At 44.4% G+C, this 17,379-nt stretch overlaps 1 pseudogene; it reads left to right on the top strand.

The window, feature by feature from the left end:
- The first annotated feature begins 10,247 nt into the window (after positions 1-10,247).
- On the top strand, positions 10,248-12,740 carry LOC105706738 (E3 ubiquitin-protein ligase TRIM13-like; annotated as a pseudogene).
- Positions 12,741-17,379: the final 4,639 nt, after the last annotated feature.

The following is a 17,379-nucleotide window of genomic DNA, read 5'->3' as shown; positions in this document are numbered from 1 at the left end:
GACAGAGGGAGACTGTCTCAAAAAAAGAAAAGAAAAAAAAATTTAAAAAAAGAGAGAGAGGAAGGGAGGGAGAGAGGAGAAGAGAGAGGAGAGGAGAGGAGAGAAGAGAAGCGAAGCTCAGAGAGATTAAATGATCGGTCACACTTTCATACAGCAGAGACCAGACTCAAATCTAGTCCTCACAACTCTGGATTCATCTTCTAGCCCATATAGTAATCATTCAAACAGGCTACCTGATTCTTTCCCCTACGCCACACTGTCCTGGTTCCACCAGAATCTGTAATAGACATAACAAAAGAGACTGCCCCTATCCTCCAAATAATTACAATCTCACTGAGAAAAACAAGATTTTTTTTAAATCCCCAAATATATATATATATATATATATATATGCCCATGATATCATTCAGCAGATAAGCCCTAGTTCAGAAAGAAAGAGCAGAAAACAGAGAGGTCACTGAAGTCATAGTTCAGAAGGAGCAGAAAAAGGAGAGGTTGCTGGGAGCCAGAGCAGTGAAAGACGGTTTCTGGAATATATGGTATCTGGTGGAATCTGGGGTACTAGAGGGGAACCATATTGTTTGGGTTTAGAGATACAGTGAGTTTCTTTTTCTTTTCTTTTCTTTTCTTTTTTTTTTTTTTTTTTTTTTTTGAGACAGGGTCTTGTTCTGTTGCCCAGGCTAGAGTGCAGTGGCATGATCTTGGCTCACTGCAACCTCCGCCTCCCAGGTTCAAGCAATTCTCCTGCCTCAGCCTCCCGAGTAGCTGGGACTACAGGGGTGTGCCATTGCGCCCAGCTAATTTTTGTACTTTTAGTAGACACAGGGTTTCACCATGTTGGCCAGGCTGATCTCAAACTGCTGACCTCATGATCTGCCCTCCTCGGCCTCCCAAAGTGCTGGGATTACAGCTGTGAGCCACTGCACCCAGTTCAGTGAGTTTCTTAAATGATTCGGTCAGTATCAGCAGCTGAAGCCCATATGACCTTTAGAGCAGATGGGGAAAGCTCTCTCTGAAGAAATTCGGTCAGTGTCTTTCACAAGGAACCCTTCCTGCCTCTCCTCGTGCCAGTGATCTCAGCAGAGAAAGGAGAGTGAAGAGGAGCACAGCCGTGTAGGAAATAGTGACGTGAGTCGAAGAGGTGGCTCCACTGGCCTGTTTTGTTATCCTTTGAGTCACATGAATCTATAAATAAGACTGAAAGTCAGAGAGAAATTAGTCTGTCTGCTGTTTATGTAATGTTTTCACAAAAAGCATTTTCACAATTCTTTTAAAGTACAGTCCCTAATCACAGTGTTTGCTGGCCTGAGACAAGAGTTTAGGAATTCATCTTTCACTTATGGCAAAAGCCAGAAATGATGCAAAAATTAACATTCCAACAGCCATCTCCACACACTCGTTGATCTCCTACCAATAGCATTAGGAACTCTACTATGTGTAGAAGACTGATGACCAAAGCCCAGAGGACATTAGCTTCTGCCAATCTTCTTGTTTTCAGAAATTTTTTTAAAGAGGCAGCCCTGGGCTGGGCACGGAGGCTCACACCTGTAATCCCAGCAATTTGGGAAGCCCAGGCAGGTGGATCACCTGAGGTCAGGAGTTTGAGGAAAAAAAAAAAAAAGGCAGCCCAAAGTGCCACCTGAGATGCTTTATGTCACAGTATTTTCTTTTTCATAGGGTAGTTTTTCTTGGCTTCTAAATGAGTCTGTATTTTTTTTTTTTTTTTTTTTGAGACAGAGTTTCACTCTTGTTGCCCAGGCTGCAGTGCAATGGCACGATCTTGGCTCACCGCAACCCCCACCGCCTGGGCTCAAGCAATTCTCCTGCCTCAGCCTCCCGAGTAGCTGGGATTACAGGCATGTGCCACCATACCCGGCTAATTTTGTACTTTTAGTACAGACGGGGTTTCTCCATGTTGGTCAAGCTGGTCTTGAACTCGTGACCTCAGGTGATCCACCTGCCTCGGCCTCCCAAAGTGCTGGGATTACAGGTGTGAGCCACCGCACCCAGCCGATTCTGTATTATCTTGGCTCCTTTGGAGGGAAAAACCTTACCAGGTATGAGACTGCAATCAACTTAAATTTCAAATTGAGGAAATGATGCCATTCTCCTGCTAGGAATGACAAAACTAAGGTCACTAGAAGAGAATGCACCATCTAAAAACCAAGCAGGACTTCTGACCCATTGTTTTCCACTCAATTAATTTTATTTCCTTAATATGAACACCATCGAGCCAGGAGCAGTGGCTCATACAATGTAGTACCAGCTATTCAGGAGAATGAGGCAGGAAAAAAGCTTGAGTCCAGGAGTTTGAGACCAGCCTGGACAGCATAGTGAGACCTCATCTTGAAAATATCTATAAATATGGGCACCATCATTCGTCTAGAAAAATCTAGATGAAGGTATCACCTTCTCACATGCAAAAGGAGGAATGTAAACTCCACAGGACATACAAAATAGAATTCTGAACTAAAAATTTTGCATAACCAATAATTGCATCAAAAATTAATTTGGCTTTTGGGTATGAGCCTAAAATGAATCTTAAAAATAAAGTATATTGAAAAGAAAAATGGGCCAGCTAGGCATGGTGGCTCACGCCTGTAATCCAAGCACTTTGGAGGCCAAGGTGGGCAGATCACCTGAGGTTGGGAGTTCAAGACCAGCCTTACCAACATGGTGAAACTCCATCTTTATTTAAAAAAAAAAAAAAAGGAGAGAGATCCAAGATGGCTGATTACTAGCAGCTCAGGATTGTAGCTCTCAGAGAAACGTCACAGAATGAGAGGACACCACACTTTCAGATGAATTTTTGTTACCCATGGACCTGAAGATTCCCAGCGGAGGAGCCCCACGGGTCACCAGGGTGACTCTTGTGGCCGGCACAGCGGTTCTTGGTGCAGAGTAAATGGGACTGGGTCCCCTTTTGGTCAACGTTTGGAGCTCCGGGAAGGCAGAGTCGCCCATTTACCTGATTGAAGAAGGGACTCAAGAGAGAAGCCAGACCAGAGATTCCTGGGCAGAAAAGCACAACGAATCTTAATGCCGCTGTTTTGGCCGGCGCACTGGGTTGCTCAGATTTCGGCGCTGGGAATCAACAAGTTGGACGTCCACTCAGAGACCTAATTTGAAAGTAGGCAATTACAAAGACGACAGGTGGATGAACTCACAATTATGGGAAGAAACCAGCGTAAAAAGGCTGAGAATACCCAAGATCAGAATGCCTCTCCTTCTACAGGGGATCACAGTTCCTCATCAACAAGAGAACAAGGCCTGATGGAGAATGAGTGCGTTCCATTAACAGATTTAGGCTTTAGAAAGTGGATAACAAGGAACTTTAGTGACCTAAAAGAACATATTCTAGCCCAATGTAAGGAAACTAAGAGCCTTGAAAAAAGGTTTGATGAAATGCTAACGAATATAGACAATTTAGAGAGGAATATAAGTGAATTAATGGAACCGAAGAACACAATACAAGAACTTTGTGAAGTATGCACAGGTTTTTAACAGTCGAATTGATCAAGCAGAAGAAAGGATATCAGAGGTCGAAGACCAACTTAATGAAATGAAACGAGAAGACAAGATTAGAGAAGAAAGAGTAAAAAGGAATGAGCAAAGTCTCCAAGAAATATGGGACTATGTGAAAAGACCTAATTTACGATTGATAGGTATACCTGAATGTCATGAAGAGAATGAATCCAAGTTGGAAAATATTCTTCAGGATATTATTCAGGAAAACTTTCCTAATCTAGTAAGGCAGGACAATACTCAACTCCAGCTAATCCAGAGACCACCACAAAGATATTTCTCAAGTAGAGCAACTTCAAGACACATAATCGCTAGATTCACTAGGGTTGAAATAAAGGAGAAAATTCTAAGGGCAGCTAGAGAGAAAGGTCACGTTACCCATAAAGGGAAGCCTATCAGACTCACAGCAGACCTCTCACCAGAAACCCTACAAACTAGGGTTTCAATATTCAATATCCTCAAAGAAAAGAATTTTTGGCCCAGAGTCTCATATCCCGCCAAACTAAGCTTCATGGGCGAAGGAAAAATGAAGTTTTTCGCAAACGGGCAAGCACTCGGAGATTTCATCACCACCAGGCCTGCTTTACAAGAGCTTCTGAAAGAAGCACTACATACAGAAAGGAACAACCAGTATCAGTCATCCCAAAAACTTACCAAAACGTAGAGTATCTCTATAATGAAGAATCTATATCAACTAATGGGCAAAATAGCCAGCTAGCATTAAATGACAATATTGAACTCACAAATATTAATATTAATTCTAAATTTAAATAGATTAAATGCCCCAGTCAAAGACACAGACAGGTAAATTGAATAAAAAGTCAAAACCCATCAGTACACTGTATCCAGATCTACTTCACAAGCAACAACATACAAAGACTTAAAACAAAGGGATGGAGGAAGATTCACCAATTAAATGAAGAGCAAAAAAAAAAAACCAAAAAACAGGAGTTGTAACTTTCATCTCTCACAAAATAGACTTTAACAGTAACAAAGACTAAAAGAAACAAGGACATTACATAATGGTAAAAGGATCAATGCAACAACAGGAGTCAATGATTATAAATATGCATGCACCCAATATAGGAGCACCCAGATACATAAGACAAGTTCTTAATGACTTATAAAGAGACCTGGACTCCCGCACAATAATAGCGGGAGATTTTGACAACACATTGTTAATATTTGACAGATCAACGACATAGAAAATTAATAGGGACATCTATGATTTGAACTTAGACCTGGAATAAGAAAACTTAGTGAATATTTACAGAATTCTCCACCCCAGGTCCACAGAACATACATTTTTCTCAGTATCATATTACACCTATTTTGAAAGTGACCACATAATTGGAAGTAAATCACTCTTCAACATTTGCATAGCATTTCACAGACTTAAATGAAATATTGGTTGGCTGTTTGTTTGTTATTTTCTTCCCTTATTCCTTCCTGTCTCTGTTGTTAAGCACAATTATCGGCATAAAAGAGGTTTTTAATACCTATTTTTAGATTGCATTCCAGCCCGGGCAATAGAGCAAGAATCCTGTTCTCTCTCCCCCATTTTCTTCCTCTTTCTAAAAAAAAAAAAAAAAAAAAAAAAAGATAGATTCTAGCCCTGTATATTGTTTTTGAGGTTTTGATATTTACCTACAAACTGGATTGGATCCTGAATTCTTAAGATCTGACTACATTTCTCCAATATCTGACTACAGTTCTCTAAACTGATACTTCCAGTTTTTTTCTCACCCTTCTGGCCTGCAACCACCAAAAATTAAAACTTCCCATTTCCTGAAGCCCTGTAAGCTGAAGCTGGACAACTTGATGGAAACTTTAGGCCAGCTGCAGTGTGGCTCACACCTGTAATCCCAACACTTTGGGAGGCCGAGTTGGGAAGATCACGAGGTCAGGAGATCGAGACCATCTTGGCCAACGTGGAGAAACTCCATCTCTACTAAAAATACAAAATTAGCCGGATGTGGTGATGCATGCCTGTAATCCCAGCTACTCGGGAGGCTGAGGCAGGAGAATCACTTGAACCTAGGAGGCGGAGGTTGCAGTGAGCCAAGATTGCATCATTACACTCCAGCCTGGGCAACAAGAACTAAACCCCGTCTCTCTCTCTCTCTCTCTCTCTCTCTCTCTCTCTCACACACACACACACACACACACACACACACTAGCTGTGTGTGGTGGTGCGTGCCTGTAGTCCCAAGTACTCTGGCAGCTGAGGCAGGAGAATTGCTTGAAACCAGGAGGCAGAGGTTGCAGTGAGCCAAGATCGTGCCAGTGCACTCCAGCCTGGGTGAAAGTGAGACTCTGGCTCAAAAAAAAAAGGGCCAGGTGCGGTGGCTGACACCTATAATCCCAGCACTTTGGGAGCCATGAGCCACTGCGGCCGGCCTAAAGTTTCTATTAAGTTGTCCAGCTTCAGCTTACAGGGCTTCAGGAAATGGGAAATTTTAATTTTTGGTGGTTCCAGGCCAGAAGGGTGGGAAAAAACTGGAAGTATCAGTTTAGAGAAGTATCAGTTTAGAGAACTCCCCACCTCAGGTGATCCACCCACCTTAGCCTCCCAAAGTGCTGGGCTTACAGTCATGAGCCACCGCACCCAGCCTAATTTTTGTATTTTTAGTGGATACGGGGTTTCACCATGTTGGCCAGGATGGTCTCTATCTCCTGACCTCGTGATCTGCCTGCCTCCACCTCCCAGAGTGCTGGGATTACGGGTGTGAGCCACTGTGCCCTGCCTGAAATCATTTCTAAATGAAAAAGTTTAAAGAAAGTGGGGAGAAGAATGTTGCAGGCGACAAAGGTGGAGGCCTGGACAGGTCACCCCACCGCCTCAGCACCAGACACCTCACAACGGGCTCCATGCACTTTAAGGTCTGGCTCTAGGACTCAGCTCCAGGATGCCGGCCTCCCTGTGGCTGGGCGAGTCAGAGCCCTGCACATGGCCATTCAACCATAGCAACCTCTCACACTTGGTTGATTGGTGACTTGGAGGCTCTACTGGCCCCTATCAGATTCGAGACCCCAGACCTGCCCACCACAGCCAGTTTCCCACACAGTCTGGGACCAACTAGGTGACAGACAAGAATCCTTACCATGGAACCTCATCCAGACCCAGCCCCAGGGTTGCACAGATTGATGACTGGAAGCTGGGACTCCAGCCCAAGCTGGGGAAGGATCCTTTCCCTCTGGGCTCTTGTGTTTCCACCTAAGCCCAGCTCACCCATGAACTAGTCATATGCTGGCAGATGAGACCAAAAGACATAGTCTCAGAGAATCTGCAAGCAGACCAGGAGCCCAAGCCTTCCAGGATGAGACCTGAGGCCATGCACATTCCTGGCCTGGCTATGTCTGTTCATAGAATTGCCTCCAGTTGGCCAGCCCTGTCTCCAGACTCATGTCTACACAGCTCAACTCGACCATCTCAGGGCCCAAGGGCAGAAGCAGCTTAAGTTGGGAAGGAGCATCTGAGAAGGAGGTGAGCTCCCCATCTGCCTGGGAGAAAGGGACCCATGCTGGAGACTCAGGGATTAGGTACATCTGACGACAAGCACAGAGGACTGGATAGGCAGTGCCAGGAAGGCCATTGTCCAGGCCCAGGCCTTCCTGGTATCACGTCCAAAGCTCTTCCAGAATGCACTGGCTTTGGGCCCCTGTACCCTCTCCTAGCACAAGGGCCTTGCATCAAGGGGTTGGCCCAAATAAATGGGAGCTTGGGAAGCACCAGCAGTCATTCTTGGCTCAAATGTCTACCTGGCCTGGGCATAGGGTACAGTGGTGGGCAAGAGAAGAAAGGTCCCTGCCTTCCTGAAGCTCCTATTCTGATGGAGAAATAGGCAAGAAACAATCCTAGCACACAGCATGCCAGATGGTGCTCACTGCCATAGAGGAAAAGAGCCTTCCTTCCTTCCTTCCCCCCTCCCTCCCTCCCTCCCTCCCTTCCTCCCTTCCTTCCTTCCTCCCTCCCTCCCTTCCTTCCTCACTGCCATAGAGAAAAAGAGCCTTCCTTCCTTCCTTTCTTCCATCCATCCTTCCTTCCTTCCTCACGCTCATAAAGAAAAAGAGCCTACCTTCCTTCCTTCCGTCCTTCCTCACTGCCATTAAAAAAAAAAAGAAGAACTAAAAATGAGTCCGGCATAGTGGCTCATGCCTGCAATCTCAGCACTTTAGAAGGCTGAGGTGGGAGCATCACCTGAACTCAGGCAACATAGTGAGACCTTGTCTCTACAAAAAATTAGCTGGGTGTAGTGATGTGAGCCTGTGGTCCTAGCTACTGGAGAGGCTGAGGTGGGAGGATTGCTTGAGCTTGAGAGGTCGAGGCTGCAGTAAGCCAAGATCAAGCCACTGCACTCCAGCCTGGGCCATAGTGCAAGATTCTGTCTCAAAAAAAATGAATGAATGAAAGAAAATAACTAAAAATGTTTCGCACACTTCTGAATATAATACTTTTAGATACCTTTGTTTTTTTGTTTTCTACTCTATTGTTAACCAGTTATAAGGGTCTGTTAGAAATAGTACGTGGGCAGAGAAAAAGTACAAATTTTACCTGCTTTACAATTCTTCCAGAGCTACTCTGGAAGCCACATCACTAAGTAGAAAAAAAAAATTCAGTGCACAATGAAAACTTCAGTTTTAAGTCAATTTTCTCATCTTGAAAGTTGTCGCCATGGGCTGGGCATGGTGGCTCATGCCTGTAATCCCAGCACCTTGGGAGGCCAAGGCCAGTGGATCAGGAGATCTCCTGAGGTCAGGAGATCAAGATCATCCTGGCCAACATGGTGAAACCATGTCTCTACTAAAACTACAAAAATTAGCTGGGCATGGTGGTGTGTGCCTATAATCCCAGCTACTCAGGAAACTGAGGCAGGAGAATCCCTTGAACCAGGGAGTCGGAGGTTGCAGTGAGTCGAGATTGCCCCACCGAACTCTAGCCTGGTGACAGAACGAGAATTCATCTCAAAAAAAAAAAAAAAAAAAAAAAAGTACTCACCATGATTGCCTTGGATTTATAGAACACATTATATAAGGCCGGGCGCGGTGGCTCACACCTGTAATCCCCGCACTTTGGGAGGCCGAGGCGGGTCGATCACGAGGTCAAGAGATCGAGACCATCCTGGTCAACATGGTGAAACCCCATCTCTACTAAAAATACAAAAAATTAGCTGGGCATGGTGGCGCGTGCCTGTAATCCCAGCTACTCAGGAGGCTGAGGCAGGAAGAATTGCCTGAACCCAGGAGGGGGAGGTTGCGGTGAGCTGAGATCGCGCCATTGCACTCCAGCCTGGGTAACAAGAGCAAAACTCCGTCTCAAAAAAAAAAAAAAAAAAAAGAACACATTATATAGATCCTAGCAATTTCTATCAGGTACTGTTCCACTAGAATATTTACACGTTAGCTGCAAAATAAAGAACGTAACAGATTTGGTCACACACATACCTACAAACTAAGAAACAAAAAGATTTTTAGTGGCTTTTCAACCCCGAGTCATCTTTGTTCTTCATCTTGGTATTCTCTGTTACCTATGATGTACAATAGTTCCCCCTTATCCGAGGTGTCAATCACCTGCAATTAATCATGGTCCGAATATGTTAAGTGGAAGATTCCAAAAACAAACAATTTGTAAATTTAAATTGCACCCATTCTGAGTAGTCATGAAATCTCAAGTCGTCTTACTTTGTCCCACCTGGGACATGAATCACTCCCTTGTCTCGCATATCACTTAGTAGCCATCTCTTCTCAGTTAGTAGATCAACTTACGGGCATCGCAGTGCCTGAGTTCAAGTAACCCTTGTTTTACATAAGAATGCCCCGAAAGTGCAAGAGTAGTTAGTGATACTGCAATTTGGACATACCAAAGAGAAGCCAAAACTTGCTTCCTCTAAGTGAAAAGATGGGCCAGGCATGGTGGCTCATGCCTGTAATCCCAGCACTTTGGGAGGCCGAGGCAGGCAGATCACCTGAGGTCAGAAGTTCAAGACCTCCCTGGCCAGCATGGTGAAACCTCATGTTTACCAAAAATACAAAAATCAGCCAGGTATGGTGGCAGGTGCCTGTTGTCCCAGCTACTCAGGAGTCTGAGGCAGGAGAATTGCTTGAACCTGGTAGGCGGAGGTTGCAGTGAGCCAAGATCATGCCATTGCACTTCAGTCTGGGCGACAAGAGCAAAACACCATCTCAAAAAAAAAAACAAAAAAAACGGTGAAAGTTTTTTATTTAAGAAAAAAAAGGGGCCGGGCGCGGTGGCTCACGCCTGTAATCCCAGCACTTTGAGAGGCCGAGGCGGGTGGATCACGAGGTCAAGAGATCGAGACCATCCTGGTCAACATGGTGAAACCCCATCTCTACCAAAAATACAAAAATTAGCTGGGCATGGTGGCGCGTGCCTGTAATCCCAGCTACTCAGGAGGCTGAGGCAGGAGAATTGCCTGAACCCAGGAGGCAGAGGTTGCGGTGAGCCGAGATCGCGCATTGCACTCCAGCCTGCATAAGAAGAGCGAAACTCCGTCTAAAAAAAAAAACAAAACAAAAAAAAACCGTATATTATTACCCCTGTGTCTACGCACTTGTGTATGTTACACATAGATACATATATAGGGACTCAAAGGAAAGATATCACAATTCTTATCTCTAGATCTGGAGATAAATGTGATTGCTTTGCCCTTGGAGACGGTGACTCTGCTGAATACATCTGTTGGCAGGGGACAAAGTATGTGATGGAAGTGCTGAAAGATCTCATATGCCCAATTTGTTACAGTCTGTTTGATGATCATTGAGTTTTGCCTTACTTGCACAACTTCCGGAAAAAAAAAATGCTTAGAGGGCATGTGATGGTTAATACTGAGAGTCAACTTGATTGGACTGAAGGATACAAAGTATTGATCCTGGGTGTGTCTGTGAGGGTGTTGCCAAAAGAGATTAACATTTGAGTCAGTGGGCTGGGGAAGGCAGATCCACCCTTGATCTGATGGGCACTGTCAGCTGCCAGCGAATATAAAGCAGGCAGAAAAACGTGAAAAGGAGAGATGGGCCTAGCCTCCCAGGCTACATCTTTCTCCCGTGTTGGATGCTTCCTGCCCTCGAATATGACTCTAAGTTCTTCAGTTTTGGGACTCAGACTGGCTCTCCTTGCTCCTCAGCTTGCATAGAGCCTATTGTGGTACCTTGTGATCATGTAATTTAATACTTAATAAACTCCCATATATATATATCCTATTAGTTCTGCCCTTCTAGGATAACTCTAATACAAGGTATGTTAAGGGAGGAATGCATAGAATTCACTCAAGTGCCCTGGGGTGCTGTAAGGAAACTTCAGCAACTGAAGTCAATAGCCTGCCAGTTAATTACTCCCTGAAGAGTTTGAAGAAAATATAACAAGATCAAGATCTCTTCTAAAATAAAATGCCAGTGTGCAAAGGACATCTAGAGTACCTCTCAGCATTCTCTGCTTAACTGATATACAGCTAATCTGTGGAATCTGTGCTCCTGGTGGTGACCACACCAAGCATTGTCTTCTGTTCTGTTGAAGACGTTTATGCTCAGGAAAGAAATGCTTATGCCTGCTGAGCGCAGTGGCTCACACCTGTAATCCCAGCACTTTGGGAGGTCAAGGCGGATGATCACCGAAGGTTGGGAGTTTGAGACTAGCCTCACCAACATGGAGAAACCCCGTCTCTACTAAAAATACAAAATTAGCCCAGTGTAGTGGCGTATGCATGTAATCCCAGCTATTCAGGAGGCTGAGGCAGGAGAATTGCTTGAACCTGGGAGGTGAGGGTTGCAGTGAGCCGAGATCGTGCCGTTGCACTCCAGCCTGGACGACAAGAGCGAAACTCTGTCTCAAAGAAAAAAGAAGAAAGAAATGTTTATGCCTTTGAATTCCTCTTCTACAGTTTTGAGACCTGGCGTTGGGGAGATGTTCTTTCTCACTTGAATACCTTGAAGACTAGCAAGTTACTGATTAAAGTATTTATTTATTTATTTTCTTCTTCCTTTTTTTTTTTTTTTGAGATATGGAGTTTCACTCTTCTTGCCCAGACTGGAGTGCAATGGCATGACATTGGCTCACTGTAACCTCTACCTCCTAGGTTCAAGTGATTCTCCTGCCTCAGCCTCCTGAGTAGCTGGGATTACAGGCATGCACCACCATGCCTGGCTAATTTTGTATTTTTAGTAGAGATAAGGTTTCTCCAATTTGGTCAAGCTGGCCTCGAACTCCTGACCTCAGGTGATCCGCCCGCCTAGGCCTCCCAAAGTGCTGGAATTACAGGCAATAGCCACTGCCCCTGGCCTGATTAAAGTATTTAAATAAAGTATTAAACATTGAAATAAAGGTTGGGTGCAATGGCTCACACCTGTAATCCCAGCACTTTGGGAGGTCCAGGCAGGTGGATCTCTTAAGGTCAGGAGTTCAAGACCAGCCTGGTCAACATGGTGAAACCTCATCTCTACCAAAAATACAAAAATCAGCCAGGCATAGTGGCATGCACCTGTAGTTCCAGCTACTTGGGAGGCTGAGGCTAGAGCATTGCTTGACCCCAGGAGGTGGAGGCTGTGGTAAGCCAAGATCATGCCACTGCACTCCTGCCTGTGTGACAGAGTAAGAGTCTGTCTCAAAAAAAAATTTTTTTTAATAAGGTGAAGCTTTTTGAGAAGTTACAACACACATTGGATCCAAAAAAAAAAACAAAACTTTTTTTTTTTGAGATGGAATTTCTCTCTTGTTGCCCAGGCTGGAATGCAATGGTACAATCTCAGCTCCCTGCAACCTCCACCTCCCAGGTTCAAGCGATTCTTCTGCCTCAGCCTCCCAAGTAGCTGGGATTACAGGGGTGCACCACCACACCTCGTTAATTTTTGTGTTTTTAGTAGAGACGGGGTTTTCCCATGTTAGCCAGGCTGGTCTTGAATCCCTAACCTCAGGTGATCTACCTGCCTCGACCTCCCAAAGTGCTGACATTACAGGTGCAAGCCACTGCACCAGGGCTCAAAAAATAAAACCTAAAGTTAGGCAAACCTCTGATGCAGAGATCAACAAACTCAACACCATCTTACAGGAACAATCGATGGCCTTTAACATTGCAGAGGCTTTCAAAGTCGTGTCGGTACCGGTGATATGCTGCGACAGATGCAGGAATTATGAGAGGGAATTAAGAAAACTCCCTTACCTCTCTCCAATTTGCCACAAGTTCCCTAATGAAGAACTTTGACACCAGTCAGTGGGAGGATATAAAACTAGTAGTTGTACATACATTTTCTTTGCCTCAACACATTGACACATTCGTTAATAAGATTCCCAGGAGCTTTTTTTTTTTTTTTTTTTTTTTTGAGACCGAGTCTCAGTCTTTTGCCAGGCTGGAGTGCAGTGGAACAATCTTGGCTCACTGCAACCTCTGCCTCCCAGGTTCAAGTGATTCTCCGCCTCAGCCTCCCAAGTAGCTGGGACTACAGGCATGTGGCACCACGCCCAGCTAATTTTTTTTGTATTTTTAGTAGAGAAAGGGTTTCACCATGTTGGCCATGGTCTCAATCTCTTGACTTTGTGATCTGCCTGCCTCAGCTTCCCAAACTGCTGGAATTACAAGTGTGAGCCACCATGCCTGGCCTTTTTTTTTTTTTTTTTTTTTTTTTTTTTAAGACAGAGTCTCACTCTGTTGCCCAGGCTGGAATGCAGTGGCACAATCTCGGCTGCAGTGCAACTCCTGGGTTCAAGCAATTCTCCTCCCTCACCCTCCAGAGTAGCTGGGATTACAGACGTGCGCCACCATGCTTGGCCTATTTATTTATTTTTTGAGCCTCATTCTCAAAGTTTTGAGAATCTGCCTCCTTGGTTCAGGCATTTCTCCTGCCTCAGCCTCCCGACTAGCTGCAACTACAGGTGTGTACCACCACACCCAGCTAGTTTTTGTATTTTTAGTAGAGATAAGGTTTTGCCATGTTGGCCAGGCTGGTCTCAAACTCCTGGGCTCAAGCAATCCACCTGTCTCGGCCTCCGAAAGTGCTGGGATTACAGGCGTGAACCATCACACCTGGCCATCTACAGATAATATAAAAATTAGTCTGGCATGGTGGTGCACACCTGTGGTCCCAGCTGCTTCAGCAGACTGAGGCAGGAGGATTGTCTGAGCCTGGGAGGTCGAGGTTGCAGTGAGCCATGATCATGCCACTGCATTCCAGTCTGCACAACAAACCAAAACTCTGTCTCAAAAAAATAATAAAAGAAAAAAATTATATTAAGAAGAAAATAAAAAAGAAAAACATGTTTGTATATATACAGTTCCATTTGATCCCAGCAACACCTGTGTGTTTTGTGTTATTATTTGCATTTTATAGATAAGAGGATTGAGATTCTGGTGGATTAGATGGCTTGCTCATGTTCACATGATTAGGAGTAATTGGTTGAATTGGAATTCAATGCCAAATTTTCAAACTGCAAATTCCTATTATTTTTTTTTTGACCACCTTATGCCACACAATGAACAAGCAGAGTCATGCTGGAGAGGTAACAAATGTAACCTCTCAGGCCAATCCACTGGGATAAATAAAGTCTTTCTACTTTGTGTTATCAATTGATGACTGAGTCCTGAGGAAATGGTCTTTTCACAAGCCAGGAAAACCTGTGAGCCTCCAAATTATACATGCTGTCTGTCCGCTATACCCTAGCGAGTCATGTTTACCACCTAATCGTGAATAGACAGTTACTCTGTCGCTGCAAAACATGTTGACATGAGACTGCGTTTGGATCTGAGATAAACACAAGGCTCCGTGCTTGAAAGGGGTTGTAGGTAAGTCCAAAGTAGAAAAATGTTCTTTGTGCTGGACAGCTCGGGGAAAAGAAATCATGGTAATACCAGACTTGTTTCAGATAAATGCTAAGTCATTGTTACACCAATACCAATATCAGCACATATTTACTGTGTGCCCAGACTGCGTTACAGAAGGTCAAGATTATTATCTCCTTTCAAAAAAGGAATAAACTTCGGTAAGACATGGCTAATTTGTTTTATCTCAAATCACTTGAGCACTTCGCTTAAATTTCTCCATTTGTAAAAAGAGGGTAATATTTATCTGGATAATGTGTGCCCCCAGATTGTCAGGATCAAATAAAAAAACATGTGGGCATGCAGTTTAAACATGTATGTGTATATATTTTTTGAGACAGTCTCACTCTGTCATCCAGGCTGGAGTGCAATGGTACATTCTTGGCTCACTGCAGCCTCCATGTCCCAGGTTCAAGCGATTCTCCTGCCTTAGCCTCCAGAGTAGCTGTGATTATGGGCATGCGCCACAAAGTCTGGCTAGATTTTTTTTTTTTCTATTTTTAGTAGACACAAGGTTTCACCATGTTGGCTGGTCTGGTCTTGAACTCCTGAACTTAAGTGATCTGCCTGCCTTGCCTCCCAAAGTGCTGGGATTACAGGTGTGAGCCACTGCGCCCGGCCGATTGTCAGTTTTTTAGTTTATTGAAGGGTTAATGACTCATGTGACCCATTGGAATGAGGAAAGAGCAAAAGGCAACAGAAAACAAGTTGAACTTAAGAAAAACAACACTGAGCACCACGTCTGCTCACGGGTGTACTCCTAGTTGAGCTGCCACCTGATAGAAGGAATAGCATTGTGTGTGTGTGTTTGAAAAAAGTAAAGGAGCCGTTCCGGAAAAATTTGCCCAGAGGTCTCAAACTTAATAGCTACTGCACAATTTAAAAGACTGAGGAGATAAAGTTCTCTGCCTTGGTGGAGAAAAGTCCAATAGTCTGGACATCTGGATCTTGAGGGTTTTTTGTTGTTGTTGTTGTTCGTTTGTTTTTTTTAAGATGGAGTCTTTCTCTGTCGCCCTGGCTGGAGTGCAGTGGCGTGATCTTGGCTCGCTGCAACTTCTGTCTCCCATGTTCAAGCGATTCTCCTGCCTCAGCCTCCTGAGTAGCTGGGATTACAGGTGCACGACACCATGGCCAGCTCATCTTAGTTATTTTAAAGTGTACAATTCAGTGGCATTAGGGCATTTGGTACATCACACTGTCACACAACCATCACTACTCTCTAGTTTCAGAACTTTTTTGTCACGTGACTAATTTTTGTATTTTTAGTAGACACAGAATTTCACCATGTTGGCCCGGCTGGTCTCGAACTCCTGACCTCGTGATCCGCCCACCTCACCCTCTCAAAGTGCTGGGATTACAGGCATGAACCATGGGCCCAGCCTCAACACTGTTTTACATTTAAACCTTCAGAAACTTTTTTTTTTTTTTTTTAAAGCTGGGGTTTCACCATGTTGGTCAGGCTGGTCTTGAACTCCCGACCTCAGGTGATCCGCCCGCCTTGGCCTCCAAAGTGCTTGGATTACAGGCATGAGCCACCATGCCAGGCCTCAGAAACTTTTTTTAATTAAAATTTTTTATTTTTAGCTGGGCATGGTGGTGCGTGCCTGTAATCCCAGCTACTCAGGAGGCTGAGGCAGGAGAATTGCCTGAACCCAGGAGGCGGAGGTTGCGGTGAGCCGAGATCGCGCCATTGCACTCCAGCCTGGGTATCGAGAGTGAAACTCCGTCTCAAAAAAAAAAAAAAAAAAAAAAAAATTTATTTTAATACAAGTGTAGATTCACATGTAATTCACACGTTGTTAAGAAACAATACAGCTGGGCGCGGTGGGTCATGCCTGTAATCCTAGCACTTTGGGAGGCTGAGGTGGGTGGATCACCTGAGGTCAGGAGTTCAAGACCAGCCTGGCCATCATGGTGAAACCCCATCTTTAAAAAAAAAAAAAAAGAAAAGAAACAATACAGAGAAATCAGTAGTACCATTTCCCCTACCTGTCCGCAAAGGTGTAGTTGAATATCACAACCAAGATCTCGATATCGATACGGTCAAGATACAGAACAGACTCTGCAAACTTTTCTTTTGTATTTTTGAGGTGGAGTGTCGCTCTGTCACCCAGACTAGAGTGCAGTGGTGTAATCTCAGCTCACTGCAAACTCCACCTCCCAGGTTCAGGCAATTCTCCTGCCTCAGCCTCTTGAGTAGCTGGGATTACAGGTGGCCACCACCATACTCAGCTAATTTTTGTACTTTTAGTAGACAGGGTTTCACCATGTTGGCTAGGCTGTCTCGAATTCCCGGACTTGAGTGATCCACCCACCTTGGCCTCCCAAAGTGCTGGGATTATAGGCATTAGCCACCACACCCATTTTTGGAAACATTTAAAATGAGTTGATCACTATCATAATGATTACCACATTCCCACAAGTCTGAAACATTCCTTTAAATTCCAAAATTTCTAAGTGAGGTCTTAGGCGACATACTGCCTTGAGGATTGTACAGTGATCTCAGAGGCAGCTTGCCATGCTGTCTGAAATATTTACTCACCTTTTTCTCAGGAGTTACAGGCGATTTATAACCAGTTGCAAATTAACTACAAAGTTAACTTTGCAGATAGAGCTGAACTGTTATTTCATAACAGGATACAACAGCTTACAAGTCACGTTGCTGAGCAAGCTTCCCAGAGACAGCTATTAACATTACGAACAGTTCCAGTTTTTCCACACCCAATTTATTCATTCAACAAGCCTCCTGTAATGAACTCCTGGTCACTCAGCAGTGACCTGAATGCACTTGCTTTTCTGTGGACCAGTTCCCCAGATAATGACTTTTACAGTTCAAATAAGGGTTAGCTCTCCTTCAGTTTATTCCAATGGTCAGTGTTTCTACTGTAACCTTTAAGAGTTCTGCAGCTTTGCCGAGCGCAGTGGCTCACACCTGTAATCCCTGGCACTTTGGGAGGCTGAGTCGGGCAGATCACCTGAGGTCAGGCGTTCAAGACCAGCCTGACCAATGTGGTGAAACCCCGCCTCT

The sequence above is a fragment of the Aotus nancymaae genome, unplaced genomic scaffold (assembly GCF_030222135.1).
Source record: "Aotus nancymaae isolate 86718 unplaced genomic scaffold, 86718_ANA_hifiasm-v0.15.2.pri h1tg000030l, whole genome shotgun sequence".
Taxonomy (NCBI): domain Eukaryota; kingdom Metazoa; phylum Chordata; class Mammalia; order Primates; family Aotidae; genus Aotus; species Aotus nancymaae.
The sequence above is the reverse complement of the archived record's forward strand: the minus strand, read 5'-3'. Positions and strand labels throughout refer to the sequence as shown.